At 36.0% G+C, this 18,458-nt stretch overlaps 1 protein-coding gene and 1 pseudogene across 1 annotated transcript in view; both read left to right on the top strand.

The window, feature by feature from the left end:
- Positions 1–18,458, top strand: part of LOC125242385 (zwei Ig domain protein zig-8-like) — a 237,137-nt gene that overhangs the window by 13,115 nt on the left and 205,564 nt on the right. The gene's annotated exons all lie outside the window — the stretch shown is intronic.
- Positions 3,743–3,840, top strand: LOC125242432 (annotated as a pseudogene).

Genomic DNA, 18,458 nt, shown 5'->3' on the forward strand with positions numbered 1-18,458 from the left:
CGTAAATACTGGTGTACCTTTGAAAAATACACAAAGAACATTACATGTGCCTATAACATTTGAAGAGTTCCCTCGATTTCTCCAAGATCCCATCATCAGACCCCGACTTGGTGCCAATGGGACCATCTCGGGGTTATACCCGTTCGATCAAAAAAAAAAAATTTTGAAAATCGGTCCACGATCCTCGGAGATATCGAGTAACATACATACAAAAAAAAAAAAAATAAATAAATAAAAAAAAAAAAACATTCAGTCGAATTGAGAACCTCCTCCTTTTTTGAAGTCGGTTAAAAAGACAGTTAATTCAGAATGGTATGTGACAGTTTGTGCCCCAAGAGTACTGTCAGCTTGGTGTGACAAGCGGCCGAAGTCAGGAACCCGGCACCTGCTCTGGCACCACGACAACGCTGCCCCGCACACTTCCGCTAGAACACTTGACTATTTCAGCTCAAAAAACGTGACTATTCTGCCCCACCCCCCATATTCCCCTGACTTAGCCCCCTGTGATTTTTATCTTTTTCCTAAAATTAAAGAAAAATTAAAAGGAAGGCGATTTGAGAACAAAGAAGATGCGTTGGCTGCGTATAATTACGAAATTTCTGAGGTGTCTAAAGAAGAGTGGTCATCGGTATTTTCTAAGTGGTTTAGACGGATGAAAACGTGTATACGTGTTCACGGTGAATACTTCGAAAAAATAGATAGCTGTAATAAAGAATAAAGTATGTAAATTTTGAGTATCTAATTTCTTTTGGCATGACCCTCGTATACGTAATACATACCTATAATAAAAAAAAAATTCATTGGCCCAAATTCTTACAAATGCTTGGAAATATAAAGGAAAACTGAAACAAAAATGAACAATATGAGCTGTGATGGCCCATTTGGTATGGAACCGTCGTAATTTCATTGTATTGTTCTGTGTTTGCCATATTGTCTGCTATTACAATAAAATTGTACCCCGTTTTATATTAAAATGCCAACAAATTTAATACATGGCGTCAATTTATAAGTTTTGTATATCTAGTTATTGCGTGTTATAACTTCTATATGTATTTTCCATATGATTGTTTTTGTTAACAATTTGACAGCGTTATATTATGCTTTTAATACAATTAGACACTTCTTCAATTATGTAGGTATGTGTTGTGCATAATAATTATTACCAATTTGTTGTTAAGGGGAAATAACATAGTATCGTCTTAAGTCCGCCCTAAATTTTGTTTATTACATGTAAAAAAAATGGTTTAAGGTTGACTGGTAGATATTGGCATTAATTATACCTTTTGTGCTATCTATAAGATTTCTGTTTCGCAATAAATTTTAAATATATTGATTTAGACTAACACGATTTGCACTCATAATTTTAGAACAAAACGGGACTTAATCGCGTAAACATTTACATTTATATTTGGCCCGACGTTTCGAACATCACATTAAGCTTCCTACCGTTATTTGAAGCCTATTTTATTATATTTGAGAGAGCAATCCTGTTAACAGATGACGTAGCGGTTCAAATATTAGCTGACAGTAGTCGCCATTATCCCCACCACCAGTTTTACCTTTCCAGTTTTATCCCCTCACCACCGGGCGGTAGCGCCTGCGGGCGCCGTTTGCCTCATTGGCGTTCTGTTCTTCGGAGCGTACGGTTCACTACAAAAAATTCTTAGAATTTCTGAGATTCTTAGAATTTTTTGTAAGTAAAAAATATGTAATATTTTACAAAATATTTCATATTTTAACGGTTTTACCGTTCGATTATAAATAATAAAACGTGACGGACATTCCTTGTCCGTCGCAATATTTTTAGATAAGCTGACATTTCGAGCGCAGCGAAGGCGTCGCGGTAAGTAAGCGACGAGCATTTGTTTTACTTTATTTGCAGTGAATCGGTTCGCCATAAGCACGGATCAGGTCATTGAGAATTGAGACAGTTTAAATTAGACCACGATTTCATAAATTGTTCGTTAATTATAAAAAGAAAGACGCATCTTTGTCGTCATAATTTATAAGTTGTTAAGTGGTCGCGGTCTCATTCCTGAATGAGCATATTTTGCAGAAATGTCTGTTTGAGCGGTTGCTAAGTAATTAAACTTTTTGCACAAGCCTGCGCAAGGATAAAGTGCATCCTATTAGGATACTTGATTACTATTTTGTGAGGGACGCTTAAATTTTTAAGAATATATTTATGACCTGATATTTTCCGTGCATATCCCCAGTATTATTACTATGCAGGCTATGGCGTGTAACAGTGATTGCTTTCAAAATTTTGATGGTCTCGCAAGAAGCTAAGATGCAATTCATTAACGATTAAGTAGATAAAACCTAGGACACGTTTAAAACCTTGTTGTATCAACTTTTAAAGGTTCTGGTGTCATATTGGATTCCCTATTGGGGTCCGGTCTACTTTAGGGTTAATGAAGCCCCGCTTGAGCCGGGCTTCTGTTCCCGTCCTAAAGGACAAAAGCAAACTCCAGCATTTATTATTACTATTATGTTATTTTCTTCATTCTTAATTAAAGAGTGCCTACTATTGATGCACAGTATCGTTCTAAGTGTAAGCGTTGAATAAATTTCCGGTACTAATAATAATAATAATAGACTTACTGGAAGTTTGCTACTCTAGCTAAAGTAAAAGATTTTGAGTGAAACCCCTGTATGTGATATAAAATTGTAATGTGATATGCATGCTTTTCTATGTCTAAAAAATGGCTATTTCACCCTATGTCTATAGTGTGAGGTCTGAGATTTACCAGAATAACCATTATTATTTAAAGTAGGTACCTACTCTGTTGTAAATTACCACATACAGGAGAGTCACTATTGATCTTTTGCTTCTATCCAATTAGGATATATAAATAAATAGTAAGTGACTGTCTGCTGATTTAAGTACACAAGTTGTTGTGCAATAAATTTATTATTATTCTGCTGCGCAAGCAGATGTGTTGACTATGCAGTATTCGTATCGGCTCATATCCTAGATTTAGCGTTACAAAGAAAAGACCCGAAAATTGTTTTTTATTCGAATACCTACTCTAATAATTTCCGCTTGCGCAAGGCGTAAAGAGACATCATTATAATAACATTGTTGCTTGGGATATCCATTGAGACGATTTGCGAGGCTGGGCAAATGTTAGCGGGAAATCCGTGTAAATAGGAAAGTTTCCGCCAAGCCTATGTATCTAATCTTAATTACTCGTACTTCCGTCTGCGCAAGACGTGTAAGTATTTCTACTTACCCAACAAATAATAAGCCTGCGCAAGGCCTTTGTTTGTTATTTTTTGTTATTTGACTGCTACACTAGCAGACGAAATAAAAGAAAGGAGCCTATGAGACTATCTATCTAGTGTAATGAATTACCAATAATATAGCAAGCCCGTCCTGGCCTGCGCAATGTAGCGTGATCATAGAACTTGCCTTTTTATAAAATTTTATCTGCCATTCCATAATATTCATAATTTGCCTGCGTAAGGCATGTGAATATTATGAATATATTGTGAATATTCAGCAACAAAACATAATCTCTGAAGAGATTTTGGCCGTCACGGCTATAGCCTCCGCAGGGCGTGTTAAACTTACAACTCGGCTCTCTGCTAGAACTATCAGGAACCGGATATTCTTAAATTAATGTAAACAGCATTCTTAAACTGTTTTTGCAGGGTTTAAGTAGGTAAGCAAGATATGATAAAACATATGTATTAGCCTGTTACATATCGCTAAACAAGTGCTTTGATTATGCAAGTAGTATTTGCTTCGGCAGTACATATACTTAAATTGGAATGACAGAATATTAGCATAGCCCCTGCGTAGGGAAGACCCGCAAAGTGGTTAATTAAGCGTCTGGCCATATTACAATAACATAAATATATGCTTCCGCAAAGCAACCACAAGTCATATACTGTGTATTATTGCGTATCGGGCTACTACCACGAAAACGCATGCTATTAAGTAAATATACATTTCAAATACAAATCATCATATTCATGAAATATCTAACCTAACCTAACCTATTCAGCCGCCAGCGACTAGCTAAGCGAACTTACCGGTCAATGGCTCTTTTCAACCACATATGTATTGCCGGCTCCGCTAGCAGCGTGAAGCTCGCACTAGCGCTGAAACCAGCACCACTTGCACTTTTATATATTCTGTGCCAGCACCAAATCAATGATTTTGAATACAAGTCACGTGGAACGGGATGAGCCTAGTTCCTTATTAAAGCAAAGGTTGGATTAGTGGGTGTACTCTTCGTAATCCAGCTTGCCTGGTAAAAGTGGTAAATAACCAAATTGTTCCTATATCTAAGATTGTGGTAATCTATACTGGAACTGAGTAATTGGCTTGCAAAAACCTGACAATTTGTGTTGACTATCAAATTTACGTCATCAAAGACTCAGATCTTTAACCTTTTATTAATTTCCTATGAGTTAGACACTTCACTTCCTTCTGTGGACATAATAATATATAAGGTTGTACCCCGCTGTATGTGAATATAACGTTGGAATTCTTTAACCTTCCACGTATAATATATATAAGAACAATTTGGATGTTTACCGTATGTAAATACCTATGACCCACATAGGGTATGATATGATCAGAGATGAATAAAATTTATCTGTACGGTACCTGTCTGAACGACAATAAGCCATGCCATACAAAGCTTTTAAATCAAATGATTGATATCGATTCCAAATCAAGAACCTTCTAGATTTCCTAGACAACTTGTCTAACATCCCACAGAAACCCGCTCTCTGGGTAAGAAGGAGGCCAAAGTTCTTTTCGAGAAAAGGGATGCACCGTAATCCTAAATGTGACGTTAGAAGAATGTACATACAACATGTACCTCTTAATCAGCTTGAATCTGCTCCTAACGCTAAAAGACGGCTCTTTAAGATTTTTAGTATCAAACACTAATTATTCTGGGAGCTTCATTCAGGCAAATAACCGCGAAGGTTATTGCTGCAAGAATACTACCAATGTTCAACAAGAACTGATCGCCGAGTCTGCCTACATTCTTCCCTTGTTTTTGACAAAAATAAGTTATGAATTATTTAGTGTCTTGCTTGGCTACTCGTCTAAAATACATAAAATGTACTAATATTAGAGCTATGCGCCTGTGACATAACTAATTTATGGGGTCAAATCAATGCTAAAATCTATTTTGGAACTATTTTTAGTCTTTTTTTTTTTTTTCAAATATAACTAAAACTTCAGTTAGGCCTACAGTCCAAGTTATTTATATATCTTACCATAATGTGTATCCAGCAGATATAGTTGGTACTTATATATATTACAATGATAAGTGAAAACCAGTGTTTTTCTAGCTATACTACAACTTATTAGCAAAGGTAGTGCTGCTTGCTGCTTACCATATCAACCTAACTAATTGCAAATACTTATATGTACAACAAAATGAAACCACTTATAGGGTGGTACATATTAAAAATGGACTGAAACGAAAATCTTATAAATTAAAAGATAATTTATTGACTAAATAGCTGCGCTCTGTATACTACTATTATTCACCTTTAGGTGGGCACAAGAAATTCGTCTTTTATTCGTATATGCCAACTTAAATCGGCCTGGAAATACAATGCATGTACATACTGTGACATCACGCAATGATCACCTTTGTTCAAATTTGTACGTACACACTTGACATTGTTTAGCCATTATATGCTAACAACAAAGTAAGGAAATATTGTAGTCGATTTATATATCTTCAAGGGAGTTCCCGTTGTTTTTGTAAAATGTTGTATAAGTGCACTTGATTCCTCATAAAGACTATAAGAACTTTCAAATAAATATTAATACAAAGGAATAAGCCATGAAGATAATTTTGTGTCTGTAATGTAACCTAAACAGTATTATGCCTTAGTTATACTGAGATCTTTAGATCTAACATATATGCTTTGCTGTGATAAAGACAAATAGGATTGTGGCTTGTAATACCTCAACAAGATTTCACTGTCTTTTTGCGAAGTAGATCGATGCATAATGATAAAGGATCCTGAAATTAATAGAAACAGACAATACCGAAAACTATGAATTGATGGGTGAAATGAAATAAACATATGAACTCGCTTTTAGAAATAAGATTTAATCTTATAACTTGATTCACATTGATTTATTAAAAATACAGTATTCACAAAAATAGTAACATGTATCACTGCAGATTCCACTTAGTTGGTTGAATTGAAATGATTCACCCACACACGCAGATTATTAAGTGCACTAGTTGTTTCCACCAGTTTCACTAATGATGAGGAATTAATCACATTGGCGTTATGCTGGCCACCAGGCGGTCACAGACAGGTCTCAAATATAATAAAATAGGCTTCAAATAACGGTAGGAAGCTTAATAGCAGCGTTTTACCTTACAATAAAACGCATATTAAGCGAAGTACCTTATTTGAAGCCTATAGTTTTTAGGCCGCCAGTGGCAATATAAGTACACCGTTGCAATAAACCACTTTACTTTTATTACACCCATGGAGGGTAGGTTTAACTCACTAATGTATTTTATCACCTTCACCATTCAGGTTGCAAAATCCAACACCTATATACTCCAATGTATACTGGTATGTCCCTGTTTTTATTTAAAATGTACATAATAAAAATAATTATTGCAACCTTTTTAGTAAATTGTACACTTATTGCAACTTTGTCTTGGTTATAATTTGAGAACCAATGAGGCAAACGGCGCCCGCAGGCGCTACCGCCCGGTGGTGAGGGGATAAAACTGGAAAGGTAAAACTGGTGGTGGGGATAATGGCGACTACTGTCAGCTAATATTTGAACCGCTACGTCATCTGTTAACAGGATTGCTCTCTCAAATATAATAAAATAGGCTTCAAATAAGGTACTTCGCTTAATATGCGTTTTATTGTAAGGTAAAACGCTGCTATTATGTTCGTGGTCACGGGTAGACTGGCGAGGAATTGCATCAACATCTTCTAGCCGCGCGAGTTTCTCGAACTACCCGCACTTGTTCTTGATTATTGTTATGTTTACGCGATTAAGTCCCGTTTTGTTCTAAAATTTTAAATAGATAAAATAACTCGACCTCATAAAATTCTAACTCGTTATAAAGTACCTATTCGGTACTCATCACAAGACGTGTTTATTGAATATCAATAGACTACTTGCCTCCTAGTCAAATCAGCTTCTTTTTAATAACTGTTAAAACGATTTTTTACGACTTGCTAATATGGAATTTATATGAAATCGAGTTGAGTGACGTCACGGTCAACTCAGTTACTTTATATATTTCTACCTGACTTATTAAATAGAAATTGGATTTAAAAATAACTTCTGTCCATGTTTTTCTTATAAATATCTGATGCTTTATTTCGTGCATGGTATAATAGTACATTACGATACAAGTGCGTAAAAAAGGAAGTTCGAAACGAGTGGCTATAAATTAAAACACGATCGAAGGGAGTGTTTTAAATCGACACGAGTTACGAATTTCCTTTTCGCACGTGTATCGTACGACATTTTTCAGTACAGATGAGCCTCCGAAGTTTCGACCTGGCATATAATGAACCACTTCTCGCACTAGTGCGTAAAAAAAACACCATCTGTATTCTGTACTGAAAAAGATTTTATTTTAACTACAGTCAAGTTCCCTATAAAAACTCAAGTACTGTCAGTTTTGCATTTTAGGTCGATGAACGTGGCTCGGATCGGATCTATCGATTGGTGTATTGCCAAAAATAAACGTTTAAAGGTTTCGAGTCTCACATAGGTACTTTAAAGTTGTGTTAAATATAGGCTCATTTATAATCGGTATTCGGTACTGACGGCACTACACCGCGGAATTCAGAGTACAAAATGCAAACTATAGAATACTATAAGTATTTTGCACAAAATCATGGCACTTGAATCATGTTTCTAGTGTCCGAATTAATACTGATACAATGACAACACGCCATAGCATGGCCATGGCATCGGATTGACAGCGCAGCACACCGGGATTTAGGTATATTATTAAATTGACAGTTCAAAAATAAAAAAATAAATTTTCATTCATGTTCATATTATATTTAAAACGCAATATGCCACAGTATGTCATCACTGCCACTGTTTATTATTGTATGTATCGCCCACATATTCGATGTAGATATCAGCCTTCTTGAATACGGCTGCAAAATCTCCAACCAAAATCGAGTTAAACGTCACGTTTCACGATGAATGGCGTCAACCGTCCCGCTCGGCCCCATACCTTTACACCTACGCAGCTGTAAATTGGTACACACAAAGATTGCTGAAACCTCTAGATGATGGGTGTATGACGTCATCATGGCACCAATTTTCCCTAGAACTATATATGGCAAAAATAGCCAGTTGCTCACGTCGGAGAGGAAGACCCACGGTTACTGATTGAAGATCGATAGGTATCAAGGCACGCGTCGTGAAACACGATGTGTTCACAGGCTAAAATAAAAGCGTCATCAGACTACTTTTACACCCGCCGTCACACGTAAAGGCATAATCACCGGGCATTAGCACCCCATTCACGACACTGTTAATTAAGCAGGGTGTTTACTGATTAAACAGATTGAAGGCGTCATAGTTGTATAACTATACAAGCTTCCTGAGGGAAATTGTATGCGGGTTTTTGATTACGATTCGAATGGGAAATGATTGCTGGGATTGGCTGGCGTAACTATTAAGTTTAAATAATAGTGCTGGGTGACGTGTTTGCAATCAGGTTCTTTACATGTCTTGTTTTAGTTGATTTTTGCATTTGGCAGTTCTAACAGCGGTATTCATGAAAAGAGGTTCAAATAGATATTTGATTTGAGTTATATAGTTGTTAGGGCACTGGCGAGTTGCGATTTCACTACAAATTAGCAACGCCGTCGCCGCGAGTACTTACGCTATGTACTCACCGCCAATGGATCTATCTAGTTTTTCGAGCGATTCCGTTGCGCACTCACGGCGAAATCGCTGAATTTTCGCGGAAAGTACGCTCCATGCTCACCTCGCTCGCTACTCGCGTGCGTGGGCATTTTCATCAGAATTTGGGTCCCCAATTAGCGTAAGTTGTTAACAAAACTTAACTCGCTGTCAGTTTTGTGACGACCATTAAGCATAAAATATGTCTAAAAATTTACTTTTTTCACATTCTGAATGTAGATTATCGCTTCAAGTTTATGTAATTAACGCGAAAACAATTTTTATTGAAATTTCATGCTTCATTATCGTTACAAAACTGACAGTGAGTTAATTTTTGTTAACGACTTACGCTAATTGGGGGGTCCCAAAATCTGAAAATACCCGTGTGCGTGATGTTATTGCCAATTATACTATTACTGACGCAAAGCCAAAATGTTTACTTTTCATAGAAACATCAAATTCCGAGCCCTATGTTGATTAGCTGTTAACGCTTGAAACGTTTTGATTGCTACTTTAAGAAATAAACATATTATGTAAATCACAAAGCTCAAAAAATCGCCCTGTAAATTGCGTTCACGGCCCTTCAAACGGACGGGACAAATATTAGAAATGAGCGCCGAAAGGAATGGAAATACCTTTTGAAATGAAACGTCTCCCTTGAGGAAGGTGATTTAATCAAACATTTTATGAAGTACATAGTGACAACTACTTACTCTGGAAAATTGTATTGATGACGTCATGGCCGGTATTTCAATTTAGATTGGCGTTCTGTAGACTTAAATAAAGGTTACTTACATAATCCTACGATTAAATGGAGCCAGGCACTTAGATATTTATTAAAAATTACTCGTGCCATGTGCCATTTTATATTTACCATTTCTTTAAAAAGAGTGACATGATCACAGACATATCACGTGACTTTCCAAATATTAAGAAATAAACTCGTCTCGGTCTGATTGGAGTCATCTTTTAACCCCTATATCGTAAACTGGGGTTACATTGATCAATTTTAAAGTTTAAACTTAATGGTGCCTGTGCGGTGACGGGTTAAGAATTTCACCACCCCCTTTCTTCCCGTGGGTGTCGTAGAAGGCGACTATGGGATATGGGTTAAATTGTGGCGTAGGCGAGAGGCTGGCAACCTGTCACTGCAATGTCACAGTTTCGTTTTCTTTCAACCCCTTATTTGCCAAGAGTGGCACTGAAGCTTTAGTAGTTTCATGTGTTCTGCCTACCCCTTTATGGGATACAGGCGTGATTGTATGTGTTGTATGTATGTGTTAAAAAAAAGAAAAAAAACCGGCCAAGAGCGGGTCGGGCCACGCTGTGTAGGGTTCCGTGGTTTTCCGTATTTTTCTCAAAAACTTCTGAACCTATCAAGTTCAAAACAATTTTCCTAGAAAGTCTTTATTATAAAATTCTACTTTTGTGATTTTTTCATATTTTTTAAACATATGGTTCAAAAGTTAGAGGGGGACACACTTTTTTTCCTTTAGGAGCGATTATTTCCGAAAATATTAATATTATCAAAAAACCATTGTAGTAAACCCTTATTAATTTTTAAATACCTATCCAACAATATATCACACGTTGGGGTTGGAATGAAAATAAAACAGTCCCTACTTTACAATACATGTAGGGGGGTACCCTAACAAAACATTTTTTTTTTCACTTTTTATCTTACCACTTTATCCGCGTGATTGATACACATATTGGTACCAAATTTCAGCTTTCTAGTGCTAACGGTTATCGGCTGAGATTATCCGCGGACGGACGGACGGACGGACAGACAGACATGGCGAAACTATAAGGGTTCCTAGTTGACTACGGAACCCTAAAAATGGGAACATCAACTTTTTTTAGTCTTTCTCTGTTATAAATCTAGAAAAGCTAACAAAATAATGTATGGAGGATGCGTTGGAACATGTAGATTTTTGCGTTTAAAAATAAACCGAAGTTTTTATCAATGTAGTAGTATCAAGAATCAAAGTAACCCCAGTTTACGGTATTAGGTACACACTCTTGTGCCTTACTTAAGCCACGAATTTTGTTGAGAGACCTCAATACTTACATAAATGCGATACTTGACCGAAAACCTCTATAGGTAAAGACATATTTTTTAAAATACAGCCCACAATAGCCAACATTTTGCAACTTTTATTCGCCTCTTGTTAAATTTTGCTGTTTGCCAAAAAAAAAGGTAAAAATGTCCCCAAGCTACAAAATTGGCCCCTAAATACATGTATCTTACATGTATTTAGGGGCCAATTTTGTAGCTTGGGGACATTTTTACCTTTTTTTGGTAGCATTCCTTTCATCGTTACCTTCCTTAACCCAATTATTTTGGGTTCGGCAGTACATTTAAGGGACGCTAGAGAATTCACCTGAATTCAGATTTTGTCTTGACAGCCCTGAGGGCTTTAGGGTGTCACTAACCTTATTCCAATAAAAAATCTAGCATGGTTTTGGACTGAAATCGAAAAAACGTCTATGTCGGACCGAGCTCGCCCAGAAGGTACCTATAGGCTTAGCTAGGAAATGTAGTCGGCAAGGAAATCTACTTGGCTGTGCGCATAAAGCTAGGTTTACACGGGCTTAATATTTCTCATTAGTATTAGCGATTAGGGGCTTCTCAGCAAAGTGACAAGTGACAAGTAGCCGTCTACACATGGGTATTAGAGAATAGTATTAGTTACAAGATATTGCCATGGTAACGAAATAAACTAATCACTGAAGTAGTTGTACTTCACCTGTCAGTAATGTTTACACTACCTACTTGTAAAGCGGCAAGTATTAGTATTTTTTGCTGGGGCGATAGATACTTGTCGCTTAGGAAATAGAACTGACTGCTATTCACTTGCACTCGCAGTTGCACTAATACTAAGCACTTGTACAATGTGTTTACACGCATGTGACAAGTTAGTGACACGCACTAAGCATTAGCTACTAAGCCCGTGTAAAACCAGCATAAGAAAAGTAGAAGTAAGCCGCTTCGTGCGCATCTACAAGTGAGAGGGGAAACCGGTCGGTCGTGCGTCTAAGAGTCCGATGGTAGAATGTAGAACGGGGATGTCAAATCGGAAGATTCTGTGATGAAAATGAAAAACCATGGAAAAAGTCAAGTATGGTACTAAACATCAAGTCTGATGAAAAACATTGTGTGTAACTCGAGTCATAAGAATAGTGCAAACTCGAGTTTTTAAATCGCTCCGGCAAGCCTCGTTTGCGATATTCAACTTCCGCTCCGTTGTACAATGTACTATTTTACTTCATTGTTAAATTTTAAATTATAAAAAGACTACAAAACCCTGAAAAGAAACGTCTGTCAGTGTCCCATCTTCAGCCAAGTGATGGCCGCTTGGGGTTCGGCCGATTTCCATTTCAGTACCGTGTTTATGTGAGGCGGTCCATCTGTTTATGTTTACTGCCTTTTTGGTATAAAGACGGTATAACAACTTAAAAAAGGTCTAACACAACATTTTGCAAAATACAAAGGGCTTTCATCTGCCAAAAAAAATGTATTCGTGCCATATGTGGAGTAGGCCAGATGACATCTTGTAAACCTCTGTTCCCCGAATTAAATTTTCTTCCTCTACCTTGTCTCTATATTTTTGAAGTATGTAAATTTGTGAAATTAATGTAAACTTGTTTAAGACTGCCAAGGAAGTGTTCCCTAGAAATACTAGGAATACCAACAGACTTGTTGTACCTAAACAACAAAGAACTGCCGCTTTTAAAAGTAACTGTTATTCTATGTGTGTCACGATTTATAATAAGTTACCACAGGATATAACAGACCTACCATGCAATAAATTTAAAAATGCACTATTCAAATGGCTAATGGCAAAACTGTTCTACTCGATTAAAGAATTTGTGGATAGTAATGGGGAAGTATCAACAGAGTAAGATATGCTGTAAATATTGTACATATTGTATACCTTAGTTTAATAATAAGTTAAGTAATTAAGTTAATTTTTAATGTAGTTTTAGTTATTGTATAATTTGCATGCTGCCAAAACACAGCTAAAAAGTTGGTACACACAATTTATGTAAGACCTATCATGTTAACACTTTTTAAATGCGAATAAAGAATTATGAATTATGAAAAAATACTCTTCATAATACTAACGTGCAGGTTTTAAAATATTCATTGATAAAAAGACGATAGTTTTGGGAACCCATTTGGCTGGACAGATTTTAAACAAAACAGTAATCAATGTATTGAACAAATCAAATTATTTCATTAAATATTTTTTGATTTGTTTTTTTTTTTTTAAGTAGTAACACTACTATATATAAATTGAAATAGATACACTAAAAAGCGCCGGTCGAGGTGGTGTAGCGGTTTATCACGTCAGCCGCGTTAGCTGGAGACCCGGGTTCGATTCCCGGCTTCGCCACCAGTGGGCTTGATCGCTTTTTCTTTAGTGTATGGTATCTATTTCAGTTTACAAAACAGTAATCATGAAATAAAACTATGGAAACGGATTAAATCGCGTATAATGAATTTAAAATTCATCCCGACGTTTCGAACTCTTTACAGTCACCCGTTGACCACGAACGCTGTATAGTTCGAAACGTCGGGATGAATTTTAAATTCATTATACGCGATTTAATCCGTTTCCATAGTTTTACTTCATGAGTAACTATCGCGGTAACCGAAGACAATATTAAAACATTAATCAGTTAAAGTTGTCGTAGAAAACAATTTCGATTAAAATGTTTAATCTAATATTATCTTTGTCCTGCCTAACACTGATATACCTAGTTGAAGAATCAAAAATTTAAATAAAAATATATATTTTAAAAGTAACTCAAATAACGTTTAGAACCGCTGCTATTTGTGTTTTTGCTGCAATGACAATCTTATTTAAATGTGTATATTTAATTATGACTTGTAACTTTAAAATGGCAAATATGAAACAAAATGTTACCAATCAGTAGGTAATTGTTATAAAACGCAAAAACTATCTTTTTCTTTTGAACTTGCAAACTAATCGTACTCAAGACCGTTTAGAAGCCTCAAAGCACCAAGAAATCCCAAGGCAAATAAAAATATACGAGTAAGTAAGTGAACAGATACCTAGCGAAAGTCACAATCGCTTATGCTTCGTAAGCGGTTCCTAGCTAGCTGTCCCTGTCGCTCTTCTCTAGCGGCGCGACAGAGCCAGACTTCGTTTCCATCGCCACGTAGCGTCAACAATTGCCACTTCAGCTAGGCTCGTTGGAGCTAGACTCCGCTTAAAGCTTTAAGGGTATTATCTTTTAGTTCCTTTGCGTTTTCCTCCTCAGTTATGAACAGTGCTTTGCTTTGGGAATTAGAGGACTATAAAAAATATGTTAATCGCATTAAGTTGTTTCTACTGGGTGCTCCCCTTTAATCTTGGTTGAGGGATCACTATTAGGTTCATTAGTATTTAATAGGATTATTGCTGTTCATTATTTTGTATAAGACTTAATATGTTTTAGTCTCTGTTACATTTTTATAACATAAACTTTTTATGCTTGAATAAAAAACCTTTTGTGGATAACATGTGTTAAAAAGTAAGAAACTACATTCATTATATCTGCTAAATATCTGAACGTAAGATATGCAAGATTAAAGATACAGGTGTCTTATAAGGTATAACAAATAGGAAGTTCCAAACAGAAAAGAATAAATAAATTATATATGTAATTTACGATAGAATTTAGGATAGAATATTAGATAGGTATGTACCTGAATTGACTTGCGATAATTATTGTCTCATTATTTAGTAAATGTAGTGTTAGTTATAATGACTGTAACGTTCCCTTTACAGATACCTAACTATTAATCTTTCTCACTCATCCAAAATCCTGCAAATATTTTATTTGTTCAGCCTACGGACAGCAAAATTCCAATTTATCCCAAGGCAAACAGGCACTTGAATTATTATTAAATATTGATATATCTTGTCTTTTTTTATAAGAAAGTTATAGTTAGAATCAGGACCGGGTATACTTCTAAGAAAAAATAAGGTAGAAAAGAAATATATCGTGTAACAAATTGAGTGTATTATTTGCCATCGTTTGTTGCCCAGTGAGCTGAACATGTTTGAAGTTCGAATAACAATAGGTCGAAACCTCTTTGATTTGTCAAGAAAGTACCTATCCAATCATAAGCAAACTTAGTCCAACACACTCCTTCTATAGGCAATAAATCAACTTACAAAACACAAACCAATATGAAATATATCTAGTTATAACACTTATAACAGTTGCTTTATTACTCAACGTATTTGGTCGTAAAAAAATAAATGAGATCCTTTGTCTCTAAGGAAGAAATCCTCTTCCCGCGATGAATCGCAGACCATTCAATTTTGTGAGGACTCCATCGATCAATACTCCGTGGGATGATATATGGTTGATAGGACGTGTCACAATCTAACCGATGAAATTATATTGGCTCGCTTATACTTGGGCCTATGCAATAAATTTTCGTCGGATTATATTTAATTAAGGTAATAAATGCTTAAGTGATCTAAATTGCTTTAGTGGTCTCATTTTAATTCAGATTATTATTGAATTAATTCCAATTAATATTCCTGACACCTGAAACCACTTTAAAAATCATATTTATTTTATTCATATTTTATAAACAATGAAGAAAATAATGATTATTACATTTTATTATAGTAAAGAGAGTTCACTATTTTATTCATAGCATTTTATTATCTGAAAACGCCACATGTAGCTATAATATTACGTATGCAAATATGTTAATTCTCCAATTTGATTTACTTTACGATAAATCATATTTTGAAGGTTTAATATTATGTAACAGTAGAAAGTTATTGGCAATAACCCAGAATATGTAAATTTCCTGTCTGGAACAAAAACGTGACGCAAAAACAGGCATCTTATCAGTCTACGTATCTCACACATTGAACTATCATATACCTATCTTTCTAAGACTTCAATATAAGCATATGCTAAGATGCTTCAGAAAACACAATGTCTTCAGAAAAGATTCATCACTTCCACATATTTACAGTTATCGCAAACTACGAGCGTAACCAATAACACGGGCAATACTTATTTTGTTATACAAGGGGGCAAAGTCGTATTTTAACGCCGAGTGTGGAATTGAAAAACGAGCAAGTGAAAGGATTCTATAGTTGAACCACGAGCGAAGTGAGTGGTTCGAGAATAGAATCCTGAACTTGCGAGTTTTTTAACACACGAGAAGTAAAATACATTTGTACCCGAGTGTAACACAAAACTTTTCCCCTCTCTATAGCGAGGAAACTACAACGCAAAAAATGCGTTTATCACTGCTTCCAGTAGTTCCACAGGTGGTAAATCATCTTTATTACTAGATTCACCTACTTTTATCAATTTTAAAGCAGTTAATTCAACTTTATTCAAGTTCAAATTACTTTACCCACTAGTGGATAAAATGGGTTTTTACCAGCTGGTATTAAAGGACAAAACACGTGTTTCCGAGCTAGTGAGGGGAAAAATATATGTAGGGACATCTATTAGTTATGATTTGAAAACCCACTGGCCGGTCTATCTGAAGTAACAATCGTTGACGCTTCGTGGCGATCGGCTCTGTTGCACCACTATAGAAGAGCGAAAGGGAAAACTAGCCACGAAAGGCTTACGAAGTGATTGTGTCGTTTGACTACCAGACACTGCTTAGTCACTGGCATTAAATGTCTTTAACTCATTTTGTCCAATTAGAATTTTAGGATAATCTTACACAGTAAAATACTAAAGAAACATCAACCTGGATCAAATCCATCAATTCATTGAACATTTATGTTTAAACTCATTATTTAAAGGTCAATTGTACCAGACAGCTTCGTACATCCAGGTAAATTTTGTGGATAATCTGAAATTTTCTCATTCATTTTGGAATAGACAAGAGCGCCTTTACCGTTGGTGTGGTAAAAAAGTTTCTGCCCCATCCCTAGAAGCGTTTAAGCGCAATTCAGATTATCCAGCTTAAACCTAGATGCGTAAACTGAGTTGGGAATCGTGTTACTTGTAAATAAGTAAAAATATTTTACCTTACCAAGTAAAAGAGACGTTCTGTTGTAGTAAACGAAATTTTCACTTACCAATAAGGACGGAATTTGATTGTATCTCTTTCTACGAATAATATTACGTTAGAGTTTCCTTATAAATTTTGATTAGATACCTGTTTTGTGTTAGGCATATCAATGCTTGAGATCGCTATATAATAAATAATGTAAGTAGGTCAAAATACACCTCAAAGGTTTTGTGGTTTCGATTACATCGGCGAATAATGTTGTACAAAAAATGCAACTTCGTATTTTGTGTCCAGGGTACGTAGCCGAATGGCACAAACGCTCACGAAACGCTCACGAAACGAAACGCTCGTAGATATCTATCTCTATCGCTCTTGCGCATTGGCGCGACAGAGCGGCGTTTCGTTTTCGTTTCGCGTCGAAGAAATGCCATTCGGCTACGGGTCCAGTTCTATTCTAAATACAAGCGAATCGTGTCAAAGCTCACACGTCTAAGTAATTTACATTTACTGTAACTCCGGACGCTCACTCAGAATTACTTATCAACCGTAGGATCAAACCTGTTTTGAACTTTGATAAAAGGTTGTTGCTAAACCTGCTACAAGTTAAAATTTTGATTAATTTAAGAGATAAAAGCGCGCTTTAATGTTACCGATTTATCTTTTAACAGAACTTATTCGCAGAATTGCTACTCTTGTATTTTATGTAAGTTGCAATAACAAATAAATGTGTATAGCTACTCAATTTACGCCCGCTCGCGCCTAATTACTCACGCCCGTATTACCAAAAGGGGTATGCAGAGCACACGAAACAGCTTGAAAGTAAACGAAACTCACATTACAGTGGCAGGTTGTTAGCCCATCGCCCACGACACAAATAGAACACAATGCTGAATAAAATTGCATTTTATTTTCAGGAAGTTTTTCGTTTATTTTCCCGTAAAATACAAAAAGAAATCGGATATTTCTGAACGCATTATGAACATAAACATCAACGCCAAAAACCTAAGACCGGTAATGAAATCAATCTCGATCTGTCAGCTTGAAAGCTTATTGTTTTCTCCCTATAATTTATCAATATTTTTCTTATTTTCACTTTCGCTGCGGTGTCACGCCGCATTGTACCGCTTCTGTCACGACCTCATACGAAATGAGATATAAATCTCTTTACAAACCTGCCAGCGAAGCTTGAGCTGTGACAGGTCGGACGTTTCCTCCGCTTTTTGTGCTAATTTCAAAGCTAAGGATGAAGAGGGGGGGTCAAGTATGTTGGTCTTTTCGTATCAGTGACATACGTTTCTAAGATGCTCAGTATCGCGTGGATGCCTTCGATTTCTATATTTTCTCGGCCTATTGTGAGAAGGATTAGGGTTTATTAAGTTACTTTGGGTTAGATTCTGAAAGCCTTGTCGTCACACGGTTTAAGGCTCACTGAGCATTTGACTCTTAGGGACAAAGCAAATAAAAATTGGATTCAATCCATTTTTATATTTATCACTAACTTTTGCCCGCTTTGGCTATCGTTAGAAAGAGACAAAAAGT

This window comes from Leguminivora glycinivorella, chromosome 2 (assembly GCF_023078275.1).
Source record: "Leguminivora glycinivorella isolate SPB_JAAS2020 chromosome 2, LegGlyc_1.1, whole genome shotgun sequence".
Taxonomy (NCBI): domain Eukaryota; kingdom Metazoa; phylum Arthropoda; class Insecta; order Lepidoptera; family Tortricidae; genus Leguminivora; species Leguminivora glycinivorella.